Source organism: Ixodes scapularis, unplaced genomic scaffold (assembly GCF_016920785.2).
Source record: "Ixodes scapularis isolate PalLabHiFi unplaced genomic scaffold, ASM1692078v2 PGA_scaffold8__174_contigs__length_109621045, whole genome shotgun sequence".
In the NCBI taxonomy this organism is placed as follows: Eukaryota; Metazoa; Arthropoda; class Arachnida; order Ixodida; family Ixodidae; genus Ixodes; species Ixodes scapularis.
Genome location: NW_024609883.1, coordinates 61,214,551 through 61,226,047, shown reverse-complemented (window position 1 = coordinate 61,226,047; position 11,497 = coordinate 61,214,551).

Below are 11,497 nucleotides of genomic sequence, written 5' to 3'. Positions count from 1 at the left end.
TTTGCACCAGATATTCTATGACGCATCGCGCACTCGGTTTGCTTGTCTTTGAGCGCTTGCCCGAGTGCACCGTTTGGAACGAAAAATATAGATGCTTTGCAGCAGCTGTGCATGGGCGCCGCCATAACTGACCTTCAGTTTTTGTTTCCCCTTATTACGTTTACTTCACTGCATTACCACAGCAGGCCAGGTTATTGCCATATTAGATTTTATTCTGTCTTTCTCCCCAGCATTGGCTTTTGTGGAGGCTCGTCCACACCAATTTCAGTGCCTCGGTGTCTCGGTAAAACAAGAGAAGGTCAGCAATGGCGGCTGTATTCTGCGCGAGTGTAAAGCGTCTATAGCCAGTCGTTCAAAACACAAATGTTCGATTATTATTCACGGCTTTTATCCGTCATACTTGACACATTTCCGAACAAAATTTGTATATTTCAATTTTCGTTTCCGTACCCCTTGAAGGACGCAACATAACCCTTCATGTCGGCCCATGCCAACTCGATCGGGTTTAACCGGCAATAATAAGGTGGGAGCCTTAAGACAGTGTGGCCGGCTGCAGCAGCTATTGTGTCAATGCGGTACTTTTTTTTTTTATCACTGCTACGTTAAGCACATTGTACACGCTCACACCGTTGTTCGTGCTGTAGTTGGCTATAATTCATCTCTACGGCGTGCAACATATTTTTTTTTAATCTCCAATTCGTGATGATCTCTCGCCGTGTAAACATGATTCAAGCTTTTCAAATTTTTTATTTTTTTGCAAACTTTTATTATAAGGTGTTTCCGTTCCAGAACAACTTTGGCTACAAAAGTGGAATTCGACATAAATGGCAAAATCATTGCCCTGTATTCAAAATGTCAAAACCGAATAACAAAAGAAAAATAAAAGGATAATTCTTATTTTAATTTTTTTAAAGATTGAATTATAGGTTGGTGGAAGTACACTTTAAATTGCATCATTTTTCCAAAGGGGGTACAGACCACTTGGAAGTATACGATTGTTTCCATAGATCAATCAATCAAATTTGGGGGTTTTACGTGCCAAACCAACGACGGGCATCTGGCACGCCCCAGCGGAGGACCGAGGATTAATTTCGACCCCCTGGGGATCTTTTAACGTGCAACCGAAAGCTCGGTTACACGGCGCCTTCTCCGCAATAAGCCTCCGTCACATTGCGGGCACCTCGGCCGGGATTCGAACCCGCCACATGGAGATCCGTAGGCCGGTGCTCTCGCCTCGGAGCCACCGAGGTGGCTGCCTTTTTCCATGGATCGAACAAGGAGCCGTCAAAGACTTCTAGGTATTGGGATACTTTCCGGTAGGAAACTGTCCTCACAACAATAATGAAATTAAAAAAAAAAAAAAAAAGTCTATAGAGGTTATTTACCTGCAGCCTGCGTGGAACCATCTGTTAGAAGCAGCGTCAAACAGATGGTTTGTTTCCGTTTTGTTTCCTGTGTGTAGCAACAACAGGATATTTCATTTTTGAATTCTTTTCCGCTGATAAAATTCAGGATAAAAGGTTGGTTGGTTGGGGTTGCATGACGCAAAAGCATCTTAGGCTATAGGATAAAAGCACTAGCTAAAACACATATTCGTAAAAAGAGGAATTGTACTCCGTTAATTGGCTTACTTTGTACGAATATCGTTTTACGCCAGAATTTCGCTCGGGGACACCCTGTATACACTCCGTGCGACGCGACCGGCGCGCCGCCGCGCGGCCGTTACCGAAGGTAGGCAGTGAGAGCCCCTGCGAAACGAAACCACGCCGCGTACATTGGTACGCATTGAAGTCGGAGCGGTGCGGTTGCGCTGGGTTAACAGCCTGAACTGCTGTGTCGTTAAAGGGGCGGTGCAACGATATTCAATTGGAATGTTTTTCACTTTACACGAGCTTAATGGCACTAGTGGGACTCAAGGATACTCGCACGCAACGCCACTGACCAAGAAATTCCTTTGTTGCGCTGTAATTTCGACGACAAAACCGAGTGTTTTCATTCAATCTCTCCTTCGAAAAATCCGATGACGTAGCTGGGCGGTAGCAGTACCGCCCAGTGACGATATTTGAATACAGCTAATAGATTGGACCCGAGCATGGCGTGGACACTCGATTTGGGCTCGTGATAATCGATAGCTCGAGAAACATTCGGGTAGTGTACGGTGTCCAATCGCTGCAATGACGAAAACAGCCGAACCATAACAATGTCTGGAACTCAGCGCGTGTCCTCTGCCTTGCCAACCCCAGCGCATGTCTATGATCAACATTGGCGGCATATAATCGGCTCCAGTTCACGGGGCCGCTTGTTCTGGCTGCGAGTTGAGGGGGTGAACTCTGCTCGTTTTTCTTTATTTTTTTCTGCGAGTTCATTTGCGTGTGGTGAAAACGAACGGGTATTTCACAGATCATTAACGTCAGGGATTCGTTCTAAGCGGTATTTGCGCAAAATACAAATATCAGTGCATCGCCCCTTTAAGTGCTTTAATAGTTATACGTCGTATCTCGTGGGGACGAAGTTTCACAGTTTTTCACCTCGCCGATCTTTGTGGAACAGCCACAACGATGAACCCGTGCCGTACGACGCGAGAAATTTGGTGTCCCGATCATGTCTGCCACTGTGTCGGCACGGCTGACATATTCTACACTGCCGCTTTGCGCTCTGCGTTTGTTTTCGTACCAGTAAGGACTACATATCTCAGCTCGAAGTGAAATGCCATCGCACACTCGCGGGTACGCAGTGCGAATTTCGTTGAAGGAATGTCCTCGAAAGAAGTTTCGTCCCCATCGTACGTGTCGATGATATTTCCGGACCAGTATGGCACGCGGTCTGTATTTCATGAAGAAAGATTTAGACGGTACAAGAAGTGACAAATATGAATCTAAGGAAAACTACAATGAAACTTGAAATCACTGGACAATTGATGTTTGAGTATGGAAGTTTATGTGGTGTGCTTTCTTTTTTGATCAGCCTCGTTTTGGATTTAGAAACGCTGACACCCCGAGTCTTGTAGACAACAATTATTTTTCTCGGCTTTAGAGCCACTTATCGCAAAGTTATTCGAACTGGAAATACCGTCTACTGGTCCCTTCCTACTCAGGGCTTAAAGTTTGGGGGGTCTCAGGGGGTCTCGACCCCCCCCCCCCCCCCCCCCCCCCCCACTGATTTTAACGGATGGTCTGAGACCCTCCTCCACGGCCCCAGAATTAGTGAAATCAAAATCATATCTTGCAATAAGATAGCTTGTTTTTAGGGATGTGACATTTGGGGTTGAGGGTTGCAGGTACAGCGTGGACAGAGTCAGCAGTGGGGTTTATTTTGTGTGCATCTATTACATCTCATCAAAACTTCCCCCCCTTTCCCCTGCCTTCTTGTAGGAACCCCCCCCCCCCCCCCCCCCCTCAATTTACGGGAACTTTAAGCACTGCTCCTACCTGTAAAGTGCGCACCTCCCGGCCATGACGAGTGGTATTCTCTTGGCAGCCTTTGACGGTCAAAACCGGTTCCCATTTAGTTACGCCGCCCAAAAATATTTCCACCTGGTTAAACTATGCCACCTTTTTTTAGGTATAATAAGTGTTTTGTCAAGTTACGGTTGTCAAAGTACCTGTGTGCCGAAAATCAGCTCCTCGCACAACAGCTGACCTGAAAAGCCTTTCACGGTCAAACCTTGTGTTGGCCGGCAACTTGGTTTTCTCGGCTTTGAAGCCACCTTTCGTAAAGTTGTTTCAATCGTAACTACAGTGCACTAGTCCCTACCTAACTGTAAAGCCTCCATCTCCCACGACGCGTGGTATACTCTTGAGAGCCCTTTCACGGTCAAAACCGTTTCCCATTCAGTTACGCCGCCCAAACCAAATTTCCACCTGGTTTCCCTAGGCCACCTATTTTTAGTATTATAACTGTTGTGTCAAGTTACGGTCATGTCCAAGAACCTGTGTGTCAAAATCTGCACTTCGCACAGCCCGGTGCAGACACAACATTTTGGGTCCAATATTGGATATCCCTGACAGCTTTATTCCTTTATTTGTTCGAACCATAACTTTCACATCTGCTGCATTAATAAAACTTGGCCCACTTAGTGGACAAACTTAGTGAACATCTCACTCGCCTCCAAATATCATCGTTCCAGCAGTCCTACGTCTCCAGCGACGAGCGAAACAAATTTCCCACTGAAAGCAATTATGGTGGCGGCTGTCTTGCTTTTCCGAAAATTGCTCCAACCCCTTTTTCGACCGCTACTAAAGAATTTACTTCTAATAACAACTCAAACTCAATATATGAGAAGCGGAGAACAGCTAAATGCCCTTCTTAAATCTGCCCCAGCACTTATCGGCTTAAAAATCAAAAGTTCCGTCCGTGCGCTCTTCCGCCTCCACAGCTTCGCACGCGAAAACGCGCCGCAGGCTGCTGAGCGCGCCTCACTGTCGAACGCCAGCTCCTCCGCTAGCGGCGCTACGCGCGTTTTTCCAAGCGCCCCCTATAGTTCCCGCACGGAGTGTTATACGTTTTCGAATGTTTATTCTTTCACCACAATTTTCCTCGACTTTTCAGTGCACCAAACTATCGGGGGAGAGAGCAGGTCGCCAGAGTCGACCTTCCAGCGTACCATTTGCAAGGACAAAAGAGGAGTCAGCTCCAGAGCTCCTTTCCATATGCCCGTTCATTAGAGTTGACTGCCCTTCAATTGTGCAACTGTCCTTTGGTGTGCGACCTGGCATCCGCAGAAACCGCAGCATGTGCGGCTGCTCTGTAACGGAATATTAATTTGCTATGTGCGCATGCTTGCACAGTGGAAAGTGATAGAGTCACTCCAGTGTTGTACGGAACGGCGTTCCAAGGAACGGCGTTCCTGGAACGCGTTCTCTTTAGGATGAACGAAAGAACGCCGCCTTTCCATTTTGAATCAGTGGGAATAGAACGGCAACTCGTTACATTTATACTGTAACGGTAAAAGGAACGGAATTCCTTTGTTTCGTCCAGTAAGGTAATTTATATTTTATTTCTAAGACGAAAATTCTAAAAGTATAAAAACAATATCTTTACGAAGAGCAGAATTTCGTTAACTTATTGGTTACTCATATTAGGGTTTATTTTGTCCTCGCTTGATAACAGTCGGGTGCAGGAGAGCTAGTAGACATTGATTCTTTATAGAGTACCCGAGACTGCCGTACAAAAAATTAAAAAAACAAAAACAAAAAACGTTTAGTCGAAGGAAAAGACACAGAAAGAGGTACGTTTCAAGCTGAACTTCTTTCTTTGCTCCCATAAATCCTCATACACCCGCAAATCTGAGGCCGACTAGAGCCATCACTAAACTTCCATAAAGACCTAGTTTCGACGAAATAACAGGTTAGCAGACATCGAACGCACCCTTGTATCCCCGAACTTTGGTCGCTTAAAATATACACAAGAATTCATCTTTAGTCCTTCTCCCCCTTGTACCCCACCTGAAAACTGAATACAGAATTCAACCTCCACGAAGACGGACTTGTAGTTTTCAAGACTGGACTCCCAAAAGCCCTCCCTTCTCTTTCACTTGCTCGTCTCGCGTATACAACAACATCGAGAAGCAACTGTTGTTAAGTTCGAACAAGGGACTTGGTTAGATAGGTACGTGTGAGGTTGTTTTAAAGTGATCATCCAATGTGGGGTAACAGTACATTTAGCTCGTCTGAACGTCCACCACAAACGTGAATATGGTTAAAAGCTGAGATTTTTAAACTTGACTATATCAACAAATCAAACCCTGCTTCCGCTTGTTTTCCTCCCCTGGTGTCCTTCCATCGCGGTATTCAAATTCGTATCTACCCATTTGATGAGATAGATTAAAAAAAATGCATAATATAGCTAAATTTGATAATCAGCAAAATGCAAATGTAACGTAAATGTAACGATACGTTCCATTTTTAACTGTAACGAGAACGAGTTCCTTTTTCACAGATGGAACTCGTAACGGGAACGCGTCCAAAAATCACAAGGAACAACGTTCCTTTTTACAGCGGAGCTGTTAAGGGCTAGTTTCCCCGGTATCTTGTCCGTCAGCAAAAAACTATGACACGAAACTCTGGACAGGTACCGCCATCTATGAGCGACGATGGCAATCAGACAACCGGCTTGATGGTTGTCTGGTTGCCGCCGTCACTCATAGATGGCGATAACTGTCCAGCCTTTTCCCTCTGGCTTGCCGACTTGCGGCCGGCCATTACTTCATTCCCACCAAAGTACAGCTTCGCTGGTCTTCCTTCTTCGCTGGAAAGGAAAGGCTGAAATCTTTTTTGAGGAACGTGTACAACACTGAGTCGCCCAAATGGACGTTTTGGTGTGTCCCTTGTAAATGAAAAAAAAATTAGCCTGTCCAGTAAGGACCTTTAACCCGCATCACGCAGTGGTGATGGACGACCACACGACGGTACGATGCTCATCCAGATCAAAACGATCAGGGGTGGGGATTGAAGAGGGGCGGGTTTTAGAAGAAAACTGTTGAGGGAGGGGGGGGGGGGGGGGGGGGGGAATCGGGAGGTGATCGCTTTTTTCTTTCCTCGCCAAAGCCTCCCAAGGGCGCCTTTTTTTGTCGTTTTATAATCAAACGAGGAGTACTAGTTATTTTTTAGGAAAAAAGTGTTTAGTTTTGGGCGAAATGGCACTTATTAGGTAAACAAGGTACACTTGAGCAATGCTTCGCTCATGATGTAATATCCGTCCGTGACGTCAACAAAAATTTCGTGAAAGGTTTGTCAATAAACATTTTCGGCACCATATTTTGTAACTTTTGAATCAGGTGGATTATTGTTCTGAAAATTCGAAAGCTACATTCGGACGAAGACTGATATTCCGGCGATGCGTACTTTGCTTTATACAGCGGTAAAAAAACAGGATTTTTCCCCTATACACTTAAAAGTATATATACGCCAATGGAGAAACGAAAAAAAAAGAAAAGGTGCGGGGTGTTCGTGTTTTTTTTTCTTTCTTTTTTCGCGTGAATAGACTACGCTTAGGAAAAGTTGAAATTCCGTAAGTACGTGATGCTAGCGGCAGTGAAATAGAATTCGAAAATTTGTAAACATGACATTAATTAGATAAAAAAAGAACAGTTTTTATGAGCCTACGTTTGACTACGCCTAATAACGTAATAACACGAAATGACATCGTTAGAGTCTGTCGCAATAAAAAAAGAAAACACGTATAAGCAAGGAAGGAAACCTTAATTCCGATAAATTGTTCTTCGCCAATATGAATTTCCACGTGGCTCCACACTGTCATTTCTAGTTTTGACAATATTAGGCTTAGGTGGACGTCGGATAGAGAAATTTCGTCTTCCTCGTTTATATATTGATCCATTGGCATGTGCCTGTTTATACAGCCGGAAGTTAGTCTGCCTTAGCGGACGTCTGGTGACTCACCTGCAGATTACCATTTTAACCAGTGCGATACAACCGCTAGCTTGTGGTCTTTAACGTGCACCACGAAGTAGCCATACACGACCGCACGTCGGTACGATGCTCATACAGATCGAAAAGGGCAGGGGTGGGGAATGAACCCAGGATCCCTGGGTTCTGCAGCGCGAGCTCTCGCTCCGCATGCTCCAAACAAAAGAACTTTTTTTTTTTCATTGTGAAAATTGCGCGCCACCGAGTAGCTACTGCGCCAATCATGAACGTCCGCCATTAGTTGGGCAGGAACTCTGAGCATGTATATGGACACAAGTGTTGCGTGAGCGTGGAACGAGGACTCTGATCCCCTCACACGGTTCGTGCCCACCCAAGAGATGGCGACCCCCAACGTTGCTCGACGGACTTTTTAAAAGCGTGTAATTTTTGAAAGGAAAAGAACAATACGTGGATAGAACAAAAAAGCAGAGGGAGGAAGGAAGGAAGCGGGAGGGAGGGGGAGGGAGCGCAGCCGGTGCGGGACTTCACGAGCGTAGTGGTATGACAACACGTTATAAAGCATGTGGGAGCTCCACGTTCAAACCCACCGGAACTGTTCTGGTTGTGAGGAAGGGAGCAGCTGATCCCCGTAGCCAAACCGAGGTAAGCGCTTTCCCTCAACTAAATCAACTCATTTTGACATACTTGCACAGTGATGTATCGGTAATATGGACACCTTCGTTCCAGTAAAAAATCGTTCAGAATGAGTTGTCCATAATGACGAGGCAAAAATTAATGTATTTTTCCATTTTGTCCCCGAAAGTGGTGCCCATTTAGTGGGGTACCCCTTTTAACGGAGTCCCTAAAACAAGACATGACCGTAGCTGTATTCATTACAAGTTATCAAATCGCTTTCATGAATTACTTTTAGGAGTAACTTTGTAATCATCTGATTACTTTTATTTGGTAGCGATCAGATCACTAGCTGATTACTTTTTGGAATCATTTTGCAATCACCGGATTACTTTTTGGCGTAATTTTTTAATCACTCGATTACTTTTTTGATACATTTTGTAATCAACCAATTACTTTTATGACATGGTAATACAATTAATCTGCTTGCGCTTTAGCAATTATAAATGAAATTGGATTACTTTCGTGTGTAATACACCTTTTTGAAACATTAACTAATTTTCTCAACCAGCAACCTAGTTTGACTACAGCATCTAAATCTTGCAAAAAACCAAGAATAAAAAGAACGTTACCGAGCTGTACGAAAGGAGGCAGACTGTCTGAACAATTTGTATTACAACTGGAAACAGCGCGCAAATGACAATAGCATTGTTACTTGTTATTTGTGCGCTATTTTCAGTAGTATGATGAATCAACTCGCCTGCACCGCCACTTTGATAGAGTTTATAGAGCGGATTGTTGGGTTTCCAGCTAGAACTGAAGGCTGAGTTCTCTACAAAAATATTAAAGTCCGAAGCTCGATGATTAATGTAGAATCTGCTTTCTTAATAAATGAGGAGTTTCAGCGACGGTGTCACCGCCCTGGCGGCCGGTCGCCGAAAGAGAACGAGGGGGATAGGTTCGCTGGGCGTTGGCTTTGTGTAAATGCGTTGGCCGCGAACGTAGGCTTATAAACTTCGGCAGCAAGAATATTACGCGGCTCTAGCGTTCCGGTACGAGCAACAGAGGTGACACGATCTGCTACGACTACCTACGACCACCCGCCGCAGCGATGCAGGCGTCGAAGGAGCGCAACCTGTGTACTACGCAGTCACTCGCCGTCGCCCGACGCAGGTCGTTTGGCATTCAGGGCTTTCCGCCTCGGGTTCTTCGTTTGTACTTGGAACCGAGTGTTATTTCCTGTGCTTGTGTATGTGCTCAGTGGCTGGATATGGACCTCATAGAGCAGTTCTTCAGACTCAACAGCGACTCAAAGTTGACGGCGGAGGTGCTTGCAGCAACGCTTTCGGTTAGTGCACGGGTGCGACGACTACACGGATAAATTTTAAGATTGCTAGCTGATAGCAAGGGTGGGCCATAGTCGCTTTATGTTGATACGATTTTGAGTGTAAGTACTCCGTGCAAAGCTTTTGTTTTTGTTGTTGTTTTTAGCACGCACGACCGTCTGCTAAGCAAATGCTTCTGTACCGATCACGAAGTGAATGTCTTCGGCCCTACATTGCGGAACGCCCAATAAAAAGTCATATTCGTTCAGCGAGAAAACTTCCCTTTCGAGTGACCTTCTTTGATTAATTTCTCCTGTACTTAAGTGCTTTAATCAACACGATCGATTAAGTTTGCTTCCCTAGTTAGGACATTTTTGTGCCACATGCGGCACTAATGCTAGGCACGATGTATGCCACTGGTGATATTGCGAATTGGTTTACTTCCAAAGCTAGCAGTGTGACAGGTGTGACCGTTCAATTCGCTAAAAATGTGATATGGGAATTTCGTTGCATAACTAGTGTTTTACGTTTAAGATTGATAAGAAACATGCTCATGTGATGATGCATGTCTACAGCATAAGCTTTGCAGATCCAGAATGGATGTGCTATAGGCTACAGCCTCAAGATTTTTAATGGACCAAATTGGCGACTACACGGCAATGAATATTGTGGTGGAAAACTACCCATTGACTCGGTGAGTTTCGATCGTGACCATTGGTGTGCTGTTGGCAAATTAGGTAATGGCACACCTTTTCCCTGACCATCTGGCTTCAAGGGAAATCGCATCTAGATGTGCTTAAATATATTTATTTATAGGTTCAGTGGACCCTTCTGCATCATTACAGGAAAGCAGTCTCAAGCCACAACAAACAGCAGTGAATATACAATTTATAATAACAGGCACCAGTGTCCAGGCGTATAGTCCGCAGAAGCCAATTTGAGCCTAAAAATGTTTTTGTTTTGTTTAGATAGTTTGCATTTGGTGTATAATCCGCAGGGCCCGATTTCCGCGCCCAGTGAATAGTATGCCAAGCTGGTGCGTCGCGTCTTCGTGCTTTTTTTCCTGGGTGGCATTTTCTTCAGAAGTTCTTCGGCGAACGCTATTGAGCCTGAAGAACTGCTCTTGAGGCCCATATCCAGCCACTGAGCACACACAAGCACACAAAATAACACTCGGTGCTATAGTACAAACGAAGCGCCTGGGCGGAAAGCCGTGAATGCCAAACGAGCAGCGTCGGGTGACGGCGACTGACTGCGTTGCGTCCCTTCGACGCCTGCATCGCTGCGGTGGGTGGTCGTAGCTAGTCGTAGCAGGATGATCTTCACTTCAAGCAAGAAATCTTGCCGTACCATAGTCAAGATATGTGTGCAAGTGTTCGACGACGTGGGCTCTCTCTCGTTGGTGCAGTTGTCATCAAGAAAGGTGCATATCAACAATGTTGCGTGTTTGAGGCTGAAACTATGACGCATACTTATCTAAACCTAAATTTATCTGTCTGCAGCTACAAACATTTTCGTTGACGTTGCTTAGATGATGTAACCGTTCAGGCCTCGCATTAAATGGTGTTGCAAACTCTTCGGTTGTGTATGAAAACCTATTTTTGCCCTAATGAAAGACATTTTCAAAAGGACACGTGTCTTCTGCTGACACATATCTTCCAATTTATGATGCAGAGGCAAACAGAAAATCAACTGCGCACATCTACCACTTAGCATAAGCACCTTCATTCTTGAGCACACTCAAATATCAGCTTAGGTTGCTCTTGTTTTAGAAGCTTTGCCCTGTTCTGTATAAAGAAAACAGTTAAAAAAGATTTACCTTCGTTCTCCTTCTCGCATTTAATACAAACTTTTTTGTCAGCAGATATCACCGTGGCACATACAACTGGAATGACCGATGAGACTATTGCTATTACAATAAACTTTCCACAAGAGCCAAAACGAGGCTTGTAGGGGTTCACAAGCACGTCGAAATGAGATTGGCGCTTCCGGGGCTTGTTTATGCGTAAAAACAGGACGATCGGCGGCCAACTGATCGCAATATAACACCAAGGATACCGATGTTTCGATACATAGAACGCAGAATAAAGACCTCAATCGTCCGTTGTATGCTGTAGTTGTCATACTTTCCCTCCAATCGCTTTTTAGCACAATTAACTGGAACAACCGAAGAGT